General features: G+C 49.1%; 1 protein-coding gene across 1 annotated transcript in view; it reads right to left on the bottom strand.

The window, feature by feature from the left end:
• Positions 1–23,686, bottom strand: part of LOC138481152 (ETS-related transcription factor Elf-1-like) — a 621,807-nt gene extending 598,121 nt beyond the window's left edge. The window contains exon 1 of the mRNA XM_069613090.1: positions 23,404–23,686. The gene's annotated coding sequence lies outside the window, so the exon portion shown is untranslated. The remainder of the gene's footprint in view (positions 1–23,403) is intronic.
• Between the last annotated feature and the right edge of the window lie 847 nt (positions 23,687–24,533).

Below are 24,533 nucleotides of genomic sequence, written 5' to 3' on the forward strand. Positions count from 1 at the left end.
TGTGTGTGTGTGTGTGTGTGTATATATATATATATATATATATATATATATATATATATATATATATATATATATATATATATATATATATATATATATATATATATATAGGGCGGGGGGAGGGGTACCAGGGTACTGCCTTATGTACGATATATGGATATTGCAAGTCACAGAGACGTTTTATGACCACATAGAGGAACGTGTCCAAAGGTTGAGTTCCTTTATAAGGTCATAGAACTACAAGGTGACTTGCAATATCCTTTTTATATAGAGTAGGGGGTGTGGTGTCCTTCTTACATGGTACATCGGGGCAAAGGGCCTCTCTCGCCTTCACACATACACAACACGGACCAGGGGATGTCTTGCCAGTTTATTTCTCATAACTCCCCGAACATCCCTATACCCTCCCTAGCGAACGTCCCTACCCTTCAACTCTAACTAAGGATTGCCCCTCCCACATAACGATGCCAACGGGCAACGACTAATGCCATTACATCTCCCCCTTTTAACAAAGAAATCCAACCAGGTTACCCCATCTCCAGTCAGTCTTTGGGGTTTTACACAGGAGCTTACTGGGCGTCCCTCACACCTCTGCTCCTAGACCTCTCGACCACTGTTCGGTACGACGGTCTCCCACTCTTCATCCGATGCTTTGCCATCCCCTAGATACGAGTCCTCAGAGTTCTATCCACTCTGATATGCCTGGTGGAGAACCAGGGTTACACTTCTTTACTTGAACATTTCCTGAAATGTGACATTTCGCGTTATCGCCTTACGGTATCCACTTCCCGCTGAGAACATAGTGCCTTTTATTGTCTGTCAATATAAGAAGTTCAGATGCAAATGCAGGGTTTTCTTCTCTATGCCGGGGTTTTCGAACTACCACCTGATCTCCCACTTGTATGTCAGCCTCTTTGGCTCCTGTAAGGAAGGCATGGTATCAACAGTAAGACAGACACAAGTGACCACAGTTCAGTGGTGGTTACTGAACTTCAATCGGGTTAGAAAAATGGCTACCTAATTCTAAATCTAAAGATGGAGCAAGCTACAACCATCAAAAAATAATAACAGTCCTAGTGGTGTCTTGTCAATATAAAAGGGCCTATACTAATAAACGTATTGCCAATCCTTACTTCTAAGTACAAATAGTGTGGGAACCAATGTAAGGCAAAAGAAAAGTGTTCAAGAAATTATATGTGAGGATATTCAAGCCGTTGGCTTCCCTTCCCCACGTTTTCAGCACGGACCAGGCAGCGCACTTGAGCTTAGCACAATCTCTGGCTTCTCTAGCACGAGGATGCAGTACAGATCTCAATATCGGGGCCTTCTGTGCCAAAGTCTCTTTATCATTCAAAGTCTCTTACTTCAGAGGGCCTGATGCGAAAAAACAAACAAAGTTCCTTTCCTTTCAGTATTTCGGATGTACACAAGTTACTTAGGATTTTCACTATTCACCTCGGATCCCCGCTTCCGGGCTCAATCCACTTTAACACAATGTTCTCAGGATTTTCACGTATCCAATTTCTCGGGTGTTACACTATTCACCCCGGATCCCCCTCCACGGGGCTCAGATTCATTTTGACACAAACTTGTTTTAACACAAAGCTTCCAACTGATCTCCCTCTGCCGGGCTCGCACCAAAGTTATCTACTTTGCCATAAACTTTCCTTACTGTATCAACATCGAAGACTTTCAATTGTGCACATAATTTTGATTGACCCGTCGCAGGAGCACTTCGATTTACAAATCTTTGCTTCTCTTACAGAGACCTTCGAATGAGCACACACGCAGTGGTGGACCACTCTGTAAAATGTATTGTATCTTAATTTCAAAGTTCAATCACTCATCTGCAGCTCAGCTTTACTCGCGCTTCTTATCACATGCATTTTTAACAATGTTTGTTCCAGCGCTCGCCATATAATGTTGCCGCTTTCAACCATGGCTTCAACACAGACTGGTCTTGTATCAGTCTTACCAACTCACCGGCTGTGTTGCTTTCACTGAGCCGGCTTTGTTCTTGGAGCCAAAGACAGTACCACAGTGGCTGGAGATTATCCCCGCCTTGATTACTGACGCGGGAGGGACCCGGGTACCTCAGACACACAATGCAGGATTTTTCAGCTTGCCTTCCTGGTCCTACGCTTTCCGTTCGAGATTTTGCGAGAGTAATGGTTCCTTATTCAAAGGGAACTTCCCTCCTTGCGATCCCCTTCTGTTTTGCAGTCCATCGTCTCTCGTTAAACTGCCATCTTGGAACTGATGTTTCCTCGTGTGCTTTGCCTCGTTCAGAGTGTGCCGTGCCCTGCGTTTTATCCGTGTGGGGAAGCTTAATGGATGTCAGGTGTGTGTGATGGTCGGTAATTGCCTGACCTTGCCTGACCATTGTATTGGGACACTTCAGGTGATACATGTTAAAAGGAAAGGAATTGTGAAATCCAAGTGGTCCGGCAACCGGTCAAGCCAAACCCTGTGCACATTCGAAAGTCTGATACTTGAAGTAAATTGAAATTGGTCTGAGCCTGACCGAGGGAGACTAATTGTGTTAAGGAGACCACTAGGGTGCGCAGATGGCAATGGCTGCCTGAAGCTAAGCTCCAAAAGCCAAGGGGATCCACAAGATGAATTAGAGCATTCCTGAAGCCCCTAAAGCGGTGAAACAAGAGGTGAAGTAACCAGAGGCACCGTAGAACACAACACGCCCAGCAAATTGAGAGGAGTAGTAGAGAAAGGCTGCAAAATCGTATTAGTTTGCGCCACGGCCTGGGCGAAGCCAGCAAGCCGACTCGAGCGTGAAACGAGAAGGTGGAGGTGCGCTGTCTCAGCCCGGAAGGTGAAGGTCTCCGCCAGAGGTGGAAGGAAGAACCGCAGGGCCCCAACAGCGAAGCAGCCGGCTGTGCAGTCCCAGGAGGAAGTGCGGAGGTCTGGACCCCGGGCAGAGCAGGAGAACAATCAACAGGACCCCAGCAGAGAAGATCCAGCAGCGCTGTGAGCGGCGGGCAGGTGTCAGCAGCCCGCGGCGAGCAGGATGCAGAAGAGAGGTGGGGAGAGTGCTCCGCTCAAGATGATGGGACCGGAGAGGCGCAGACAACACAAAAGGTGAGGAGGCAGGGTCGAGCCCTCTCACAGCACTTCCCGGATCGGCGAACGCAGAGCAGATAAGAAGCAGAAAGGGGAAGCGGCTGTCAAGAGACCGTGTGGAGGCAATCAAAAGCACGACAAAAACGTGAGAGGCGCTCTGGTGCCCCGCGTGCATTGATCCTTGCGGAACAGGTGGGGGAGGTGCCTTCGCCTGCACAGGGCCCCGCACGCAGCCTGCACAGAGTGGGCTCCACACACAAGTGCCAGAAGAGAGAGATCAGAATTAACGCCCCCTACAAATAAAAACAACATCCTTCCCCACTGGAGCCATAAGGGGAAGGACAGGGAACTGGACCCCCCACACTGTACATCCGCCAAGCGGGGAACGTCAAAGGACAACCAAAGCACCCGGCTGAGCAGAACTCACTAGAGCTGCAGCAAGAGAGAGGCATACCTCTGATGGGCAAAGTGGAAACAGCAGAATGCACCCCAAAGGGCACCATAACAACAAGCTGCCAGCAGGAAAACAGGGAGGACTCCACTAGGGGACCAACCCTCACACTGAGAGCAGTGGGACTCGAAGAGGAAGCCCACCTGGGTGCCCAGCCACAAAGACAGAGCGCAAGGAGCGAGGGCAGAGAGAGGAGGGACTAGAAGTCAGGAAGGGCTGAGGGACACTGAAAGTGGTGCAGTTCCCCGGCAGAGCAGTGATCAATTCTGGTGGAAAACAGGTGCTCGAGGGGGGGCCCGCCAAGCATAATAGCTGAGACGTACAGGACGGGGGGACAACACAACCACCCCCGGAGTAAGCACCGCGGAATAGGAATGCCAAGTGGTAGTTTCCCACACGGGGAACGCCAAAGAGGAAATGCTAGATTCCCTTTTGTCTGAGGGCCATTAGCAATGCTTAGAGAAGCAAGGCCCGGAGCATCAGGTACAGCCCAGCGGCAAACTTCTGGGGGAGAACAAACCAAGCACCAACATAGGCTCACAAGAAAGAGAGGCGGCCAGCACTGGGCCTCCGTCCAAGGGGTCTGGAAGTGCTACAATTCAGGAGAGAAGAGGCCCCCCTAACCCGGATCTCAATATGACCATTGCATCCATGAAGGAGGATATAGCAGGGTTAATGGCCGAAATAAGAGCCCTGCACACAGACATTCAAACTTCCATTTCTGAACTGCGAGGAAAACTAGAGAAACTAGAGGGGGAGGTGGAGAACTGGGAGCACAACCAGGTCAATGTGGACCTCGTTGAAATGAAATTGAACGCAAGGATGACAGACATTCTGCTGAGAGAGGAAGAACTCACCCTGAAACTAGAGACCTGGAAAACAGAGAACGGAGATCGAACATACGAATAATAGGCCCAGAGGAGACTGAAGGAGAGACACCGGCCCAGGTTGAAAAGAAAGCACAGGACATTGTGAACCTCCTGTTTCAAGTGGAAGGTGGGAAGAAAGTGCAGATTGAAAGAGCCCACAGAGGAGGGAGAGCGTTCAGCGGCGGCCCACACACACTCCATGGTGGTGAAATTCTGGCAATATAAAGAAAAAACTGAAGTTCATCTCAGGGCAAAACAGGCCCAAGAAATTGAATATCAGGGTAAAAATTATCCAAGACCTGTCAGGCTTCACCCTAGGACGTAGGAGTGAATGTAGGCCGCTAACTACATGGCTAACAGAGAAAGATACGGTACAGGTGGGGGTACCCCTTCGCATTGACATTTGAGTTCAAGGGAGAAGAATATAGGGTCACCACACCGGAGGAATCAAAGCAAGCCTTCCAGCATTTGACCGAGAACGCAGAAACAAGAGGCCCAGCAGGCCCTCAGGGGGCCCACTGGCCTATGACAATGCCTATGGAAGTGCGCCACCAAAGGCGCAAAAGAAGTAAGGTGGGTAGGAAGTACGTGAAACTGAGCTTCCCATCTCCATCGAAACCGCCCTGACCCGGAAGAGGGTGCCAAGACAAGCTCCACAAAAAAGAAAGGCCCCAAGAGATAAGGGGAAAGGCGAAGGACATTAAAGAAATATCCCCTGGCATCAGGGGAGCTAACCTAGTGGCTCTCGGTTCAAGGAGGGCGTCTCAACACATGTTATCACGGGTTGGGTTTACACACGTGGGTACATTTCATTATTTCTGTTCTGTTCTTAGTTGTTACTAAGGGAGGGGGGAACGGAGACAGGCAGGGTTGCAACCAGAAGACAGAGAGAGATCGAGGAAGCATGGATAGGGTTCGGGGGTGGGGGACCGATGAGATGGTAATAAGAGAAGAGAATCCACCCAGGAATGGAAGAAAGAATAGTGCAGACAAAAGGAACCAGCCTCCTGCGGGTGGGCTCATTAAACGTCAAAGGAATAAACTCTCCCACCAAAATATCACTGGTAGTGTGGGAATTTGAGAGGGCATCGCTCATTGCTCTCTTCATTCAAAAAACCAGGCAGAAAGCAGGGGAAGAGAGGCCACTGAGGGGAAGGGGAACTGGGACAAACATGCTGGGCCTCAAACGCACAGAAAAAAGGAGGGGTTGGGCTGTTATTACACAAACGGGTTCGGCTGTTGAACCCCGGGGTCCAATCATTGATGAAAGGTAGGCTCCTAGTGGTGCAAGGAAGCTGGGAGGGAACCTGGTTCACCCTAGCGCTAGTATACACCCCCAACCAGGGACAAAGTGCCTTCAATGAGGAGGCCTATGGCACGATGTAGAGGAGTGCTCATAATAGGAGGAGACTTCAACACATGGTCGGATCTACTAATGGATAGACAAATGACGAGAACCCAACAAAAGGGGCCACCACCGGAGGCGGGATACGTTTAAAAAAAAATGGATACACATTCCTATCTAGTGTTGACGCAACCTTCACTAGAATTAACTACCTTCTAATCAGTAAAGAACACCAGTAGCAAGTGAGGGAAAGCACAATTTGCGCAGTGGGTTGGGTCAGACCATGACATGGCACCGTGAACCTTGAAAAGGTAGGCATAAGCAGAGGGGAAACCAAGTGGCGATGCAATGAGTACCTGTGGCGAGACAAGCTCTTCGCCCGGGAACTCACCACTGCAATAGAAGAATACTTCCAGATCAACAACAATGGGGAAGTAGACAGGATCCCACTCTGGGAAGCAGGTAACACCACATGGAGGGGGGCCCTAATAAGAAAGGGAGCCAAGAGGAAGCGGGAGAGGAGGCTACAGGAGGAGAAACTGGGCAAAGAAATTTGAAAAATAGAGGACAGGTTACACACCCAGGGGACTTACCGGGAGGAGGACCTGAGTACACTAAAACCGAAAAGGGCCGGCTTGAACGCGCTGGGAGTAGGGGACACAATACATAAACTAAAATTCCTAAAGCAAAAATTTTATGGAAAAGGGGACAAGGCAGACAAGATGTTGGGCGCAAGGTTGAGGGCTGCTAGGGCCAAGAGATGGGTTAAATGAAAAAGGAAGGAAGAAGGAGAATGGGCCTCCTCCACAGGAGAGATAGCTAATCAATTTGCGAATTACTACAAGGAGCTTTACAAAAAGGAAGGCGGCAATAAACAGGCTACCACTGGGAGGGGTGCCAGGCGAAGAAGGCTTCACAATGGGATTTTACAAGCAATTTGCCAGAGCCCTGGCACACCATATGACCAAATGATTCAACCACATTGAAGAGTCGGGTCTAGCACCGCCCTCGTTCACAAAAGCACATATAATAGTCATCCCCAAAAGCAGGAAAGACCCCACCAACTGCAAATCATATCGCTCAATATCACTTTTAAATACGGATGCAAAGGTCTACACGAGAGCCATGGCCACTCGTATGGAACGAATCGTGCCAAGCCTGATCCACCCAGATCAGGTCGGCTTTATAACAGGGAGACAAGGAACGGACGCCATGCAGAAAACCTTAGATATCATGGAACACCCGAGGTGGGAGGGGGGAAGACGGGCCCTGATTCTGAGCGAGGCCTTGTCGACGAAGGGCCTCATCTCCCGAATATACAAGGCCCTGCTGAACAGTGACACAAACCCGAACGAAGCCCTCAGGGGGAGATGGGAGAGAGACCTGGGCCACCCCTTGCATAAAGATCTCTGGAAACGCCTTTGCGAGTGTGACCACAAAACCTACAACTCATGCCAATACAAATTGCATGGCCTAAAGCTCCTTCAGAAGTGGCAATATGACCCCAAACGCCTATCCAAAATGTTCAGAGGGTCCAGCATGCTATGTTGGAGAGGATGCGGCAAACAGACTACTGGCACATGTGGTGGTACTGCCCGAGAGCGCAAGCATTCTGGAAGGAGGTCCTGGCCTGGATCAAGAGTGTAGAAGTGGTAGAACGGAACTCTAACCCCTGGCTTGTTCTATTCGAGCTGGAAGACAGGGGTGCCAATGGCTGCGGCTTCCCCACATGCCACACTTCCTGCTGCTGGCAGCAAGAGTGGCTCACTATGAGGTGGAAATCGCAGACCTTACCGTCAGAAAGAATATAGGCCCAGAAGGCAAGAGAGATCTACGAGATGGAGAACATTACATGTGCGCTCCATGACCTAACCCCGAGCAGAGAAATGGAATGGTCACCCTTCCTCAACGCATACAAGTAATCCGCGAATGCGCCCTTCACAGGGCCACGCACCAATCCATCCGAATCCCACAACCAACAGCTGCCATCCATGTCCGGTCACGTCTCCGGGGGTAGGGAGAGGGAGGTAAGGGGTTGCACTGCAATTATGGACTCAAGCGTAATTTTAATCTTATACCTGACTGTAATGGTCCATAGTACATGCACTGTATTTCTAAAATGCTTAATAAAAAAAAAGAGATCTGAGCCCATCTGAGGGGGATTCGGGGTGAACCGTGAGTCACCCGAAAAAGAATATCCTAAGAGCATTGTATTAAAGGAATCTGAGCCTGGATGAGGGGGATACAAGGTGACAAACATTGTGCTGAAGAGATCTGAGCCCGGCTGAGGGGGATCTGGGGTGAATAATGAATCACCTAAAGTAAATACTTGTGAAAATCCAAAGAGGAAAATAACGTTGTTTTATTTAGTTGCATCAGGCACTCAGAGAAGAAACTTTGACAAGCAAGCAGACTTGCACACCAAAGGCCCTGATGCTAATGATTCAACTGTAATCTCGTGCTAAAGAAGCAAGAGACTGTGCTACGCTCCAGTGGACCGCCTTGTCCCAAGCTGAAAACGTGGAGAAGGGAGGCCAACCGCCTAAACATCCTGACATAATTTTGTGAACACTTTTCTTTTTCGTAACACTATTCCCCACATTATTTGTATTTACAGGTAAGTATTAGCAATAGGTTTATTAGTATTGGCCCTTTTATTTTGACAAAACACCACGAGGACTGCGTTATCATTTGATGGTCGTAGCTTGCGCCAATCTGTAGATTTAGGATTAGATAGGCATTTATCAAACCCTTTTTGAAGTTCAAAAACACCCTAGAACTGTGGTCACTTGTGTCTGTCTTACTGTTTATGCCATGCCTTCCTTACATCATGCAACAGGTGGCACATTTCTGTAAAGTTTCCTCTACCCTGGAGTCCTGTTTCGGGAACCAGACTTTTTGTCATAGCAATCTTTTGGTCGACACCACTCCTCGATGTCCTTTGTGTGCGAGGTCAATGACTTCTTGTTGCAACGAGTTGGGTAGCACAATTCTGCAGCCTTTCATGATGCTGTGGTCCTCCATGAGGTTGAGCTCGTCCTGCACCAGCCAAGACTGTGTACATCCCCTCGGCCAGGGATTTTGTGTGTTTAATTTTTCCCTGTACCATACAGCTGGTGATAATGTTCAGTGCTGGATCCAGTTAAGATTCACTTTTGAATCTCTCCCAGTCAACAGGGAACAGCTTCATGTGATGTATCACAATGAATGTAGGTGCCTGCTATTGAAGGTTCCACCCTAGCATGCCCCGTAGGATGTCGAGACAGGTAATCTGACAGGTTTTCGTCCTTGCCCGGGCGATGTATGTTGGTGAATTTGTAATCTTGAAGGTGTGGGCCTTCGGATTGCCATAACTGGTTAGTAGTGCTTCATGGTCTGTGATAATGGTGAATTCCTTCCCATACAAGAATAGGTGAACGTATTCACAGGCCCATACGACTGCTAAACTTTCTTTTTCAGCCTGAGAATACGCTTGTTCAGTAGGGGTTAAGCTTCGGCTGGCATATGTCACTATGAACCCCGATTGAAGGGCTTCTGGGTCATACTGTGTCTGACTGGCACTCAGGCCGACCTGACTGGCGTCAACAATCACCTCTGTTGTTCTGTTAGCATAGAAATATGCCATAAACTCCTTTTTAGTGATGTTGTGATGAACAGCTTTGAACGCCTCTTGACACTCCGGTGTTCATTTGAATCCCTGGTTGAGCTTTTTGAGTTCTCCGAGTGGTGCACTGGTGGTGGTATAATTCTGTAGATACTGTGAGCAGCCGCAGGAAAGATAGTAAATCAGATACATTTTCTGGCCTCAGGGTTTCATTTAGGGCCTTGTTCAGAGAAGATGTGTCTGAAAGGAACTTGCACTAGTTATTTAGCATCAGATGGGCTGCTTCCAGCACTGAGCACATGCGATTTAGGGTGGCGTTGTGTTCCTCTATCGATCTGTCAAATGCTAATATGTCATCTGAATAATTTAGGCTGTTTGGGACGTGTCTTATGACCTTGTATATGTGGTGATGTATCGGGACTCTGGGGCTATTTCCAGCTTGTGGTGCCCTTTGTTAAGGTCGAGTTTAGAGAATATCGTCCCTCCCTGATGGAGGTGAATTGTGTCTGTGATTCTCAGCACATGGAGTCCTCCTCTCTGAATTGCTTAATTTGCCCTCCTCATGTCTACGCATAGTCGTATAGCCACATCAGCTGCCTTCTTAGGGAGCAGTACTATGGGAGACACCCATGGTGTGGGCCAAGTTGCTCGTTCAGTGGTATGTTGGCCCAGTAATTTCTTGATTTACTCTTCCACCTGCTTCTGTACATTAAACGGTATGCCCCAATAGTGCTGTGCTACCGGCTTGATCTTTAGGGCGATGAGTCATTTTTCCTTGCAATTTCTGAGCTTACTCAAGCTCTTGTATAGATTTGGGAATACGCTTTCGACATCTGCATCCTTTGCCAGGTATTTGTGCACCATCATTTGGCAGAGGACATGCACCAGTCGCGTGTCCACTGCCGTCCTGAAGCAGAGGATGTATGTAGCCACTGTTAGTTTCTGTCTTTAGTATGTGGAGTTGGAGATGGGATGAGTTTGACTTGTGGGAGCAGACCGCCAATATCACTCCTCTGCATGACATGGGATTACTGGACCCGTAAAGGTAAATGTCTATTGTGGATGGTTATAGTTTTCGAGGTTGTGAAAGAATGTTGCATGCTTCCTCACTTGAGAATGTTAACAGTTGCCCCTGTGTCAATTAAGAATTTGGTGGTGATATTACTTACATGCATCACCAGTGTCGGGCTGTGTTCCTTGGCTGCATCAGTGCCCAACGCCCACACATACCCCTTGTTCCTTTGAACGTCTTCGGATGATGAAGAGTCACTGCCAGATGGTAAGCGCACCTCAATATATCTGGCATTCCTCTTGGAGAGCCGGTATCCTTGCCTGTCGGGTGAGCCTCGCTCTCTTCGGGTGGAGAATCTGCTGCTCTCCTTTTTTCCAGTTCTGTATTTCCTTTGTTCATTGCTTGTTCCTGTGTTATTTAAGTTCAACCGCATGAACATCTGTCTCTCTCTTGGTGATCCTTTCCCTTGTCTCAGCACAGGTTTATTATTGCAGACAGCCCGGAAGGGATCTACGCCGCTGCAGGACTCACATTTTTGACCAAGCGAAGGGCAAAATCTTTTGTGAGGGTATTCATACCCACATTGGAAACAGGTGTGTTTGGTGCACTTTGTGAGGTTGATGGTTCAAAGTGTCAATTTATTTACACTTTCTGCCTCTTTTTTGTTGGGGTTGGAGAACATGTAGTGTCCCTCTGTTCATGTTCTCAATTTGTTGGTCTATGGCGGATTCTGTACGTGCCATGGCGAGGATGTTCTCGACTGATCTCTGCTTCTGCAGCAGTTTCTTCCGAACTCCTGAGACTTGCACCCGGCAATGGCCTGGGATTGGAGTACTTCATTATTCAAGTACCTGCGAAGCTCACAGTGCTTTATTTTAATGCGCAGTCTCATTACAAAGTTGTCAAGAGTTTCTCCTTTTTCTTGTCTGGCCGTGTGAAACACGTGTTTCTCACAATTCACATTTGTGTGTGGATCGAAATATGTCGACAGAACCTCCTTTCAGGTCGTCAAAAGAGGCTTTCTGATTGTCCATTAATTTGCAAAGAATATCAATATCGCTTACTGCGGGACCCACCGCTAAGGACTGCGTGTTATTTTTCCTTTCATCGTCTATGAGCCCCATGCCTCCTATGTGGACCTTGAAGTCCTGTATCCATCTTGACCATTGTGACCCCAAGTTGCTGGTGTCCTTTAAGTCGAATACTGGGGGTAGATGCAGAATCAGTGACTCACTCTCGGCTGGCTGAAAGACCCCTGTGATGAATCGGACTACGTTATCACTTCTTTCCCAGAGGTAGCTTCTTCCCATGTGGCCATGGGACGGCAGCCGCTACCTGATCCTGACCATGGGGTGGCTATATGAAGGAGGACCACACGGCTAAGGGGGTGCATGCTGAGCCAACAAATTGAATGGAGAAGAAATGAAGAGGCATGAGGGACATTTAAAGCACCCGGTAAGCCCAGGGAAGACGAAAGGGTTACCGGGTTGCCTAAAAATGTATGCCGCTCCATGAAAGTAAAGGAGAAATGCATGGTGAAACCTGTAAAGGGTTTAACGTATTTTTGAAGTGTGCATCACACTGTTCAGTAATGTCCTCTTCCTCGGAAATAAACTCTGTCTCCCCTCCTTCCCCTTCCTCCTCACCTTTAAAAATCGGTTTGGAATCTCTCCTCTTCTTGCTCCTCAAGGATGGCTTCTCTCTTTTTTTTTAAAAGATAAGGACGACCACGGAAGGACGCCGCAGTGCCACTAGAATAGTGGGCTGTGGACGGATTCCTGTGCACGTCTGTTAAGGGGAAAAAGCCAGAGGCATAAAAAAAACCTACACAGGATCAGATGCAGTCGTAGGTAGTTCCAATGAGAAGACTCCGAATTCAGGAAGGCAAGTCCGATGGAGGAAATCCGGAAGTAGACCGAACAGCAAGGAGACAGAGAAATCACAGAGATCCACGGTAAGTAAGGGAGGCAATGAGAAGGGCAACAGCGAAAAACACAGGAAAATGGCGAAAAGAAACAAGGAGCGGGAACCAGCCAGAGAAGCGGAAAAATAACGGAGAGAGAGAGGGGGAACCTAGAAGGTAGAGGAAAGAATGGCGGTAGGAACTGCAAGGGAAATCACAAAACGAGCATTACCAACACAGGGAAGCCTAACGTTGCAACGCGTCAGTAAGACGGAAGTGAAAGGCTAAATACTTCCGGGACTGACGTGACTACAACGACTAGACCGGCAAGGCGCGTTGAGAAAACAACGTGCCGGAACATCTAATGGCGGCCGGTCTTCCAGCGATCCCAGATACGCCACTTGCTCCATCGCATGACAGAGTGAGAAAAACAGGTTGCTGGACCCATGTTTAAGAAGCGAAAGTAAAGTAAATCCAACAGGCAATATTTAAACAAACTTTGCTAGACAGGAGCTGATAAACCAACACTGGGCAATTATCACTTAGTGAGCAAAAAGAAAGATAATTGCATGCAAGTCCTGGCAGGAGAGTATACCCGGCAAAATCAAGTGTTTAAAAAAAGACTGCAAGCCAATTGTGTGAAAGCATGTACAAAAGTCCTGGCAGGAAAGTATACCAGGCAAAGTTAAATGTTCAAAGGAAAGTGACAGAGAATCTCAAGGAAAATCCATGCCTTTGAGATTAGGAATTGTCATGTGGGTGGAAAAGAACCTGGCAGGAGAGTACAACAGGTGGTCTGCGAGTCTGAAACCCACAGAGATTGGAGTACAGTGAAAGAGAACCTCAAAGAAGACCCATGCCCTTGAGGACAGACCCCTTCATTTTGGGTTGAGGTAGGGAAATGCCTCCTAGATTAGGGCTAGTGAGGCCTTTTCCAACCCTTTTGATTTAAATAATAGTTTCTAAGCAAAAATCACGAGTCCTCTGTGTCCGAGTCTCATTCCTGTCTCTGGACACCCCTGATGCCCTAAGAGGCACTGTGGCCGGCATCTCATCCTCTGTCATGATGATGGGTTGAAGTGTGGTACCTGTGAGGGCTGGCCTTCTGTGTCAGCTAGGCTCTTCTTTTGCCGTGAAGACTCACCCCCCTTTGCTTTCCTGGTCCCCACTTGTGCCGGCGTGGAATACTGAAATGCCTTTTATTTATGCATTTATTTATTTAGTCCAACTGAACGCTGTGGTGTTCTCTCGTTCCACCACCAGGTGACAGCACTCTGAGTTCGCCTGAGGCCTTTCTGGCTTGGAGGGCTGGTGCGCTATGATCTGTGCATGGTCCTGCGCGGCCGCCGCTGGTTGCAATGCTGTCACTCTGCTGGGCAGGGGCTGTCCGTCCTGTGGCATACATACTGCAGGCCTTTCTTTTGCCAGGGGTGTAGCCTTGCAGAGGAGGGGCAGCGGGCTGGCTCCCTCTCCTTGCTGCTTGGCATTGGGCCGCTACACTCCCCCACGTGGGGCTGGTCGCACGGTCTTACGCCAAGCACTTACGCCTGTGTGCGACTTGGAGCACTTGCCTGGTTATACCCACTCACACCGCCAATGTGTGGAAAGTGCTTGCGGGGCTCCGCTGTGTCATACCATTGTTGCCAATGTGGTGTACTTCCTACGTGTGAGCACACACTTCCCCCCCCAATTCAATGTGCCCAGTTCAATTTTATTCATCAATGGACACTTCAACCATAAGTATTCTGTTTTGACTTGTTTATTAAATCTAAGAGTATAAGTTTACTTTTCATCAAACATAGTGTACCTGTCCCCTTGTGTTTATGCCTCCATCAACCATTGGTGTTTCGCCATAGACGGCTTTATCGAGACTAGACATATGATTTCTGATCTAATAAAACCTTTGTCATACATTGGTAATATCATTCTTAATATATTAGTAACAATAGTTTAGCAGATGGACATTCAACTTGCCACAGAGCATATAGAGGAGAAAAGGAGATAAAACATCTGTTCGTGTAAAATAACTATTAAAAGAGTCTGATGTGAAAAATTAAGGACCAGTGGGTCAAGATTACCCATGCTGACTCCAGTGGTGCATTCAGTGATATGGCATCCCAGCTGAGAGGAAATGACACCCCGACACCACCTGACCATGCACATTCAGTAAAAGTGGATTGCAAAATGTCACCATGAGTTGTTACTACTAAACTCCCTTAGTGTATCTCTATATCACCTCTCAGTTTAAAATCAGATGCACTGTGGTCTGACAATTTATTTTCTGTATTGTAGCCACAGCGTTGAGTGGCATGCGTCTATGGGAGTAGTCACCAGTATTGCAATAGCCTATAAAAACATAAGGTGAGAAAAATATTCATCATCCCATTCTGGGTAATCCACATCTATTGAGTTTTGTAATACCAGAGTTTTGTTTTATTTAGATTACCTTTGCGGCTAAATGAATTCCAACACAGGTATGGGTATGTCCGGATTCCCAATCTGAGCGTCTCCGGTTATTTATATTCACGACACGCGTGTAATAGTGTCTTCCTACGTGGTACACTGGGGCGGAGGGCTTCCCTCGGTTGCACACACACAACATGACATGGGGATGTCTTGCCAGTTCACTGTATTTCTCACATCCCCGACCCCTCTCTGGCCGCGTGTCACTTCCCTTCAGTTCCAGCTAAGGATTGCCCCTCCTACATAATGCTGACAACCGGCAACTACTAACCACATTACAGGGGGTACTATCATAGCCCTTATTACTTGGTCATGTTTGTACTCTAATGCAAGAGATATCCATATAGTTGATACGTATAAACGATGTAGTATCTGTTTGGAGAAAAAAACACCAATATGCGCCTCAATCTCGTGCAGAAAATATGGTAAGCGGTTTAATGCAGCTTTGTGGTTTCAATTAAGTGATAACATGCAGATAGAGTCTTACTTTCTTGTGTTAGGCTCAAGTGGTGCACAAAATAAACATACCACCATAAAGATCTCCTTACCAATTAATGTCTGTAAGGTGTTACAGAAAGGTATTTCAAAGAAATCTATCTAAAAGGATAGACACGGCTTCAATTGAGTGAACTGGCAGCAGCTGAAATTCTGCTCTTTGCTTGCACAAGCAGGGTGTACTGACAGCGGAATCCGACTGTAATAAGCTGTTACAGTTGGGTAGGCATTTTCTTATTACAGATATGAATATTGATGTCCCTACTAGTCTGCAATAAGGACATTATTTACTGGCTTTTATAAAAATATTCCATATTTATGTATAGGACTACTGCGTGGCGCTATGACATGGGTGGCTTCTTAGCTGGAATGGACTATACTACTTTCACAGTTCAGGTAGAATGGGGTTTTCATCCATTCTAACATGTATGCTGTTTGCCAAACATAGCCCAAAGCTCCAATCACGAGGATGTAAGACTATACCACACTGATAATCACCAACGTAGTTGACATGTGTATGTGGTTGTATGCGTCCTTGAGAGCTGTCCCTCTTCAGTTGATATCGCACAGCTCAAAAAACAAAGACAATTGTCATGTGTTTGACCTATACATTGGATGTGAACTGGGCGTGACTTGCCAGGGATCTCTACTGCGTGCGCTGTTAGCCGACATGGCCTATTCTTATAGACAAAGAATACATGCTCGCCCAGGCTGTTTCGGCAAAACCCCTTGAAGGTAAGAGATAATCGGAGGGCTATTGACCAAATTAACTCAAATGCCCTTCTCCATTCTGCTTGAAGAATGCTTAGTCTGGGTGGTTAATGTTGGTGCAAATTAATGTGGGCTTCCAAAGGTTTGAATGTAATCCCACCTGAGTTTTGAAAGTATTTTCTGATGAATTCCCCATTTACACTGCTGCTGGCAAATTACCCAGGTCTCAGAGTGTTTTGGAGGGATTCATTTATATTTTTACAGGTTTTAATGCATTCCCACCGGCTTCTATTCATTCATTTGAAAAAATTAAGTTCAAACCTTTTTTTACCCTCTTGTTTATATGCTGTACACCTTCTGTCTGCCTTGATATGAGTGTTATCCCCAATGCATTCTCACTCTCTCTACCTCCTCACCTCCTTCAAATTTTGGACATAACAGGGGTTTAGTGATATGAGCATGTTATGATACAACGCGTTATCTTACGCTAGATTATGTCATATTTAGTTATGTCTTATTTGTAATGTCATGCAGCTTTTTATAAGGCCAACAAGGACTGTGAAGTAGCAGGAAAGTGACAAGTAGCATTCCACAGTCCACTAAATAAATACACGTGAGCACACTCAGTTCAGGAAAATGGCCATATCACCCATTGTTGTCATGCAAAGGAAGACACTAGAAACACCTGTGTACAGGCGCGTTTTAAATGACATCACATCATTACAAGCATTCCTGAACCTAACATTACCCTGCTGCCAGCTATTAACAGGTAGTGCAGGAAGGCCTCAAAGCCCGTGCTTAAGGTGCCCGCCAGCTTATAGTGATTTCATGATTGCCAAAACAAAATCTGCGAAATCGGCCTTTTAGAAAAAACACAAAATGTCAGTTTTTGCAAAGATACACAGGAAAATAGCCATGTCTGCAAACACTAAAATCTGCAGTTTAAAAAAAAAAGAAAGTCATGTTAAGAGGGGGAAGAAAGGGAGAGAGGGAGCAGTGAGCCAGTGAGGGAGCAGTGAGCCAGTGAGGAAGCAGTGGGTCAGTGAGGAAGCAGTGGGCCAGAGAGGGAATCGGGGGCCAAAGTGGGTGATGAGCACTGGTCCAGAGGCCAGTGAGGAAGCAATGGGCCAGTGAGGAAGCAGTGGGCCAGAGAGGGAGCAGTGGGCCAGAGAGGGAGCAGTGGGCCAGAGAGGGAATGATGAGCATTGGGCCAGAGTAGGAGTAATGGGCCCGAGAGGGAGCAGTGGGTAAGAGAGAGAATGATTGGCAAGAGGCCAGATAGAGGGCAGTGGGCCAGTAAGGGAGAGATGGGTCAGACAGGAAGCTGTGGGCCATAGAGAGAGAGATAGGCCAATGAGGGAGTGGTGGGTCACACGGAGAGCAATGGGCAAAGGGCCAGAGAGGGAGCGGTGTGTCAGACAGGGAACACTGGGCCAGGCTCCAGAGAGGGAGCAGTGGATTAGAAAGGGCATGGTGGGTTAGAGAGGTAGCATGGGAAAGAGACCAGTGAGTGAGTGGTGGGCCACCGAGGGAGTGTTCGATCAGAGAACAAGCGGTGGGCCAGAGGGCAGACAGGGAGTCGTGGCCCAGAAGCCAGCAAGGGAGCAGTGGGCAGAGGCCACAGAAGGCGTGTTGGGGCAGAGGCCAGTGAGGGAGTGATGGGCCAAATGGGGAGCACTGGAGCAGAGGTCAAGGAGGGAGCGATGGGCCAGAAATTGAGCAATGGGTCAGAGAGGGAGTGACTGGGGAAGAAGAAGTGAGCAGCAGATTGGGAGAGAGGATAGGAGGGAGACCGCAATTGATTGTGAGACAGGATGTGAGATACAGAAGGAACTGGACATTGGGGAAGCCAGCAGGAGAATGGGGCAAAGAGATACTGAGAAAACAAACGAAGGACTAGAGAATGCAAGATGAACGGGAGTCCAAAGGGGTGTGTTTGACTGGCAGAGTGAGAGATTTGAGTGTGTAAATTCTGATGGACAATTGGTGAGAGTGATGAGTGTGGTGTGGCTTAGGGGTTGGACAACATAGAAGGGGAATATTTGCATCATTAAAAGTGATAACAACCACTGAAGTTAATTTAAAATAGACACGCATGCCAAACAAAAAAGGTAGAACAAAACATGCACTTTTCTGGCAAGCCTGGCACATCTGGGACTCTTTCATACTGTCTCTTTCTTAAATCCTGGCTCTTACACCCTGGTTCTCTCACATTCAACAGCCAAAAATAATTGTCTGTAAAAATGCTCCAAAGAATATAATTTCTTACTGCAAAATGTGTTTTATGTCGCAAAACAATTAATTTCATGACAAACTTTCCTGGAGGCTCAATATAATGAACTGTTGTCCTCCTATAGTTCTGTCCTTAATGTTGAATGTCTCCTTTGGCCTAGCTAGCATGGCATGCTTTATTTTACAACTGTATCTCTAATTTAACTGTCTCATATACTCTATTGCAGTGGTTTATCTACTATTTCACCACATACAATGGCAACTTAGTCTCCTTTCTCTACGAGAGGCCAATCTGGTATAGCCACCTGGTATGGCTCGGGCTGGGGGAGATCTTTTTTGTCGAACTCTGCTTTTGTATCCCCATCCCTCATTCTGCACACAGCCAATTCCTGCCTCTGACACCTCCTTCATTCAGCTGATTTACCAGAACCTCCCCTCTCTTCCCGGCTATAAGCAGGAGGGAATTCAATATAAGACTGAGTCCCATGACAATGGCGGGCGAACGCGCCAACGAAGGTGGCATGGCGGGTGCCGCCCCTTAGTGGGGGCTGCCCAGTCGGCCTCCTCCCCCCTCCTCAGGCACGTCAGGGGGCGGGGTACGGAGGAACAGGAAAGCTCGCCCCCGGAAGAAACAAGGAGCGCGGAGAATGAGGGGCAGGGCAGGGAACAGAGGGAGAGGAAGGCCCTATAAAGAGGCGGGTCTTCCAAAAACTCGTCCATTATCCCTCGGTTCCTTCCTCGCCGGATAAGGGCAGCGCAGCAGACGAGTCCAGGGTTGGGTCAAAGCAGAGATGACAAGCAGGTGCATGGGCGGTTGCCTAGGAAACGGGGCCCATGGAGGGAAACACCCTACCTGAGTGGGGGGTTGAGCAGGTATGCTATTGGATCACCCGTGAACGTCAACCTGGGCATCATCTCATGGGTTCGGATGCGTATATGCAAGTCGCATGTGATGGGAATTGCATATTTTTATATATATATATATATATATATATATATATATAATATATACTGTCCTTATATCGGTGAACAGTATGCTGCGCTCGCAGTGGATAGGCCGTTGTACTCGGCGGGTTGACATTTCGGGATCATGCATGGTGTCCAGATGCCTCGGTCCTTGGTCTCCGCCCATGCTGGGATGCCAATGGAGCTGTGCGTGCTGTTTACACCACGGTTGGCGGACGCTTTGCCCCGGTTGGATGCAAGACCACACGGAGCACCACACATTCGCTTCGAGCCCCCTCACCCCGAGCAGAGAGTTGCTGGGGAGTGGGGTGCTCGGTCCAGTGAAACAGGGAGAAAGTGGGGCACAATATTAAGGGGTACAGAACCAGACACCGCGAAATGTGCCACAGGTGTAAAGTACGGTTTAATGGAATGGTCATCTCCTGGAAGGGGGCAGTAGAGTACTCACTGGAATTCACTGGAAATAAGTTCCAATCCACTATAAGTACACATGGTAGGGAAGATAATCAAGTTGCAAACAAACTCTACGTAAGGACATCACAAATTTAAGTTAGGGTTGCTCTAAGATGAAGTTTCAAAATCAAGCATTATATAATAATCAATACAGAGCTCTTTAATCCTTTCTCTGCAAGAACGAAATTAGGGATTTGCCGACCGGTGTAAGTTTTCTACCCCCTCACAGTTACGAACCAACCTCGCCTAGGTCGTCAACCCGACAATGGCAACCAGGGGTGGAAGGCCAAGGGCGACCCGGGGCAGAGGAGCGCAGGAAAGAGAGTGCCCTGTGCAGGCTGGGGGGGAACTCTCCGCCGCCGGCAGCCAGCAGAGTGTCTTGGAGGAGTCACAGGTCAATCCCTATAGCAAAGCACTGACAGGCCCATAAGGGGAATGATCAGCCAACAGATTAGATCTTATGGCGCCCTAAGAGTTCTAGACTCAGGGGAGGCCCTGGGGAAAAAGGGGAGGGGTTTAGGGGACTTGGAAGCCAATTCCAACCCACAATTGCAGGGGGTGGGGGGGAAAAGGAATAAACACAAACCTACAACAAAGGTCTTCAAGGGAAGTCGGTCGGAGGGGAAGCAAGAGGAGACTACGGGGGCTCAGGTAACATTAACAGACAAACAGTAGGGGGAAGTCTTTACGGAAGGAGGGAGACACGAGGGCGAGGTGGGGGAGCCTAAGACAGGGCAAGAAGGCGACCCGAGGAAGCAGAAGAGGGGGACTCAAGGTTTAGGAGGGAAGGGGGGGCAGGCAATGATCAAGGATGGGGGAGGTTAGTGACGGGGGGGACGGCAGACCTGGGCTGGGGAAGCCGGCCTTTAGGGGGACGAGAGGGCCGAGGCTGTGCTGGGGGAGGGGGGGTGGCCCGAGGCATAGAATCCTGGGGACAGGAGAGGGGACGAGCAAGCCACAGATAGGAATGGTCAGGGTTAGGGATCATGGAGGAGGACAGGGGTGGGGGGCTCTGGGCTAGATCCGGTAGGGAGGCTTGGGGAGAGAGGGCGCAGGGGGAGTATGGGGCCCGGCGAAGCTCTGGCCGGGGGACTGCAAGGCGCAAGGAGGACACCTGGGGCTGGATCAGTTGGGGCGAGAGGCTTGCAGCAGAAGCGGCACAGTAAGGGATGGGAGGCTGGTTAGTGTAGAATGGTGCGCTAGGATAGCTGGACATCACCAAGCGATGACTGTATAGGCAGGGAGAAAGGTGTGAGTCGGCACCGGAGGGCGGTGTCGGCCCATGTGTAATGTATGTGGGGTATGAGTTGCATTGGGACACTGTCGGTGGTGTCTGTATAGGAACCTGCTATTAGCGAGGCACCAAGGGGCTGCCTGTTTTAGATAGAAGCGGACATTGGACACATTGAGGTGTGTCGGGCGGGGCTACCCACCGGTCCTTAGAGCAAATGGGGGGACAAAGTATGAAGTATGAAGCATGAAAAAACGAAACATTGTATGGCCAGGGGGTAGAGAGAAGTTGATAGCAAGGGCCGGGCTCCAGCGGAGGCGTCCACCTGACGCCGACGGGGGGCGTACCTAGGTAACTTCACACGGAGTAGAAGAACCTGTGGTGTGGTGAATTACGGATCGCCTGTAAGATAACTCCAAGACTTTATGCAAATAAAGCTGCTGAGGCATTTAACTCTTCCAACTTTACATAGTGGGCCCTCATTACGACCCTGGCGGAAATCGTGGTGCAAAATGCACCATGGAGCACGGCGGAAAGCTGCCGATAGCGCCATGGGGGTTGGCGGATTTTCCGCCCCATTCCGACCTTGGCGGGGCGGTAAATCCCCATCCCCCATTTTACCCTTCCCCATTCCCATTTTTGCCCCATAGGGTATAATGGGAGTGGGGAAGGCGTTAATTACGCCACCGTAAAATACGGTGGCGTAATTAACAACAAGGTCCCGTAGCGCCATGGATTTCTCCGCCCGGAAAAACCAGGTGGAAAACGCTCCATGGCGCTACGGGAACTCGTAGTAGGGCGGACGGGTCCGCCGCGAATAACGCTGGCGTAAACCCACTCCGCCAGGGTCGTAATGAGGCCCAGTGTCTGATGTGTTATTTCTGGTGTTCAATGCATTACCTGTGCGGGGAGGAGGGAGTGGGCAGGAGGGGCCAGGTCAATGGAGGAGGGGGGACACGGCACTGGGATGACCACGCTAAGCAGTCACTGACACAGCAAACCGCGCCTGAACTCTCTTCAAGTGTTAAAAACCACAGTCTCGGTACTGCACTTTCCTTTTCCCCTCCCCGAGATGCGGACATGAATAGAGCATCCATCTGTGGTCCTCAGAGTTGTCAACCCCAGAACTAAGATTCTGGAGTTTAAACCCTTGGAGTATTTGGGACATATATATCCAGGGCAATTGGGCTTTCTTAACTACATGGTCTGCTTGAGCACATCTCGGGACCCTCCCACACCTAATGCAGTATTTTTACTCGGGAGCAGTTACAATAATCGGCATTCAGGCTTTCTGCTGACACTTAAAACACATCACAATTCTCATGCTACATAGGACCCGTGTGTAACTAGACCAACACTCTTTTTCAAATACTCTCCACTTGATATTTCATCCCCGCTTCCTTCCCTCCCCAGCCCACCAGCGCTCAGTCTAAACCTCCTCTTTCAGAGATCGAACAAGAAACCCATGGCCAACCCTCGGACAAGCCTTGGCGCTCTGAGGCCTCCATGGCGGTGAGTTGGCGCAGTAAAAAAGTTCTACAACACATGGCCTATCACTGAAGGCTCGTATGCAACTGTGCACGTTGGTGTGTATCTATGTACACAAGGTGCACCCCATGCCACCTTCCTCAAGACCCCTTCACACAGCGTATTTACTGTGTGATTGAAGAGGGGCTCTCTGCATGAAAATGATGGCGTACCCCGCCATTTCCATTGTAGTGCTGCTGCAGTAGAATAACGACTGTCGCAGCCAAATGTGACCGTCGTGTTACCCGTGGACTCCTCGGCTAGAACTGATGTGCCTGCGAGTGTGGAGGGGGGTGGAACCACTTATTGTCGGATACATGTACAGCTCCTGGCCACGTCACACTACTTTGTGGTCAGCCACACCCGCCCCTGCGCCAGACACACACCCATGACTGAACACAGGGTTAAGGGACATCAACGGAGGGCAGTAAACTGTCAAATATTAACACGGGTAGAAAACGCTGCCCCAGTGCCACTCGTGAGAGCTTCCTGCGTGCACACTGCGCATCCTTTACACTTCACACTGAAGCTCGGCCCCTGGCCAAGCCAGACTTGTCGCACCGCAAGCATCTCTGACCAAAGATGACCTAAAATCGCCAGCACCATAGACGGCAAACAAAACACAAACATTGTGCGAAGGAGGGGCGGGTGCGGGGGGGGGGGGGGGGTAGACTAAAGTAGGGCAGATACTCCCATAATAGAAATATGCTATCTTTCAACAACATGTACAAAACAGTACTTTAAGTCCCACGCTTTTCGAGATGATGTCAGGGGCTGTTTTAATAATTGAAAGGGCACGACCCCCAATGTGCTAACGGGCAGGCATGTCACCCCTCCCCTCGCGCCCCCCTCAGTTGGCTCACCTAGAATTCATTTCAGAAATTACAATACACTTTCCAACAAGACAAACTGCTCAGATCCGTAGTTTAAAAAAAAAAAAGGTGTCCTGCTGCTCTGCTGACAGCCGGGCTCTGTAGCGAAGCAGCCCCCGCTCATCCTGTGCGCACTCACAGCGCTCCCCCCTCGCCGCCCCCTGCCCCCACCCCGAAGCCCAGTCACATACCTCAGAGTCTGCCGGCTCTTGTCCCCGCGGCCATGTCCAGGTACACGAATAAATATCCACCGAAACCCTCTCGCTGCTGCCCTGAGAGAGGGTATGTTTTGACGGGAAGGTAAACTCCTGCAGAAAGAGGGCTCCGAAAAGAGGCGAAGCCTCCGCCTTTGCCTAGTCTGACTTAAAAAAAAAAAAACACCGAAGAAACCGGCCGAGTCCGAAAAGCAGAAGTGTAACGAACTCCCAGCTCCCCGAGTGACTCAGAAGGCGAGTCAGCCGTTTCAGGGTGAGGTCCTCGCTCCCTCCCACGGGCTGTGCGCGCCAATCCCCTCAGCGGGCCTGTCCTGGCCAGAGCAGGTGAGGCGGCGAGCAGTTCCCTCCAGGGGCCGCTCCTGCTGCCTCCCTCGAGACGGGGGGGGGGGGGGGGGGCAGAGGTGCGCCAGACGCCCAGGGAGGAGGATGAGGCAGATACTGTCCCCCGCAGCAGAGTGCCCCGCAGAGGCGGGCTCGAGGCACCAGGCGCCCGTGCTCTTTACCTGATGCGCTTAGTTCTCTCTCACACAATGGATGCCGAAAGTAACCTGCAAAACCTGTCCCCGCTGGGGTTCTGTATCCCGTCTCAGACCAATGCAGTGCACTGGGCGAAGCGATCCTTACAAGAGAGGGACGAGCAATGCTAAGAGTAAAAAAAAAAACAACAACAAAAAAAAGAGTGCAGCCGCCAACACCTGAATTCCAAAAAAGTAACCCGTCACAATAAACATCCAGTTAAGAAAAAAAATGCAGTAGTCATTACTGAGCTGGGCTGTCGCGGATTGGACTTTCTGGGAATCACAAGCATGCAACTAGAGAATTAGTGCGCATGATAGCCAAACACTGCAAACCATCTCGTTTGTGCGAAGTCGGACCATGCAACTGCAGATGTGAACACCGAGAAATGTTTGGAATGTAATTGCGCTCCGCGGGTCCCCCGAATAATCAAGTACTTGGCTCAGTGAGATGAGCCCGGCCTTACAACAGGTCCACCTCCTTTCCCAAGATTAGTCCAGCTTTCCCATGACTCACCATATGAATTCTGTGAAATGCTGCTTGGTGCTGAACCCACACTTGGCCACTGAAACACCTTTTGTCACCCGTCT

Source organism: Ambystoma mexicanum, chromosome 5p (genome assembly GCF_040938575.1).
Source record: "Ambystoma mexicanum isolate Mex_15411 chromosome 5p, UKY_AmexF1_1, whole genome shotgun sequence".
Lineage (NCBI taxonomy): Eukaryota > Metazoa > Chordata > Amphibia > Caudata > Ambystomatidae > Ambystoma > Ambystoma mexicanum.